This window comes from Myotis brandtii, unplaced genomic scaffold, assembly GCF_000412655.1.
Source record: "Myotis brandtii unplaced genomic scaffold, ASM41265v1 scaffold986, whole genome shotgun sequence".
Lineage (NCBI taxonomy): Eukaryota > Metazoa > Chordata > Mammalia > Chiroptera > Vespertilionidae > Myotis > Myotis brandtii.
In genome coordinates, this window is record NW_005372102.1 from 2,119,491 (window position 1) to 2,120,027 (window position 537).

The following is a 537-nucleotide window of genomic DNA, read 5'->3' on the forward strand; positions in this document are numbered from 1 at the left end:
GGAGCCCCCACCCGTCCCAGGTTTTCCTGCAGGCCCCGCCCACGCATGCCCGGCCTGGTGGGTGGGAGGAGGGTCCGGAGGCTGGGCGCTCAGGGCTCTGACACTGTCCTCTGGGTGCTCTCCCGGTGGGGCCAAGGTCAGGGTGCGGCACAGGTGGGCGCTGGGGACCCTCCCAGCTCACTCCCCGCCCCCACCTTCCAGATCTTCTGCTCCCGCTGCTCCTCGCACTCGGCCCCGCTGCCCCGCTACGGGCAGGTGAAGGCGGTCCGCGTGTGCACGCACTGCTACGTGTTCCACGTGACACCCTTCTACAGCGACAAGGCGGGCGTCTGACCGGCACCAGGCATCCCGGACCCGCCAGAGCCCGAGAGGCCTCCCCGGAAGGCCCGGCGTGGGGCTCCCACTGCTCCGTCCAGCGGGTTTTGACCGCATTCATCGGGCTGTTGCTGCGGAGACTTCCAGAGCATCCCGCACCTCTGTCCGGGCCACGGGGGCTCCCCCACCTGCAGGGCCAGGGGGAGGGGGAGGGGGTCGCTG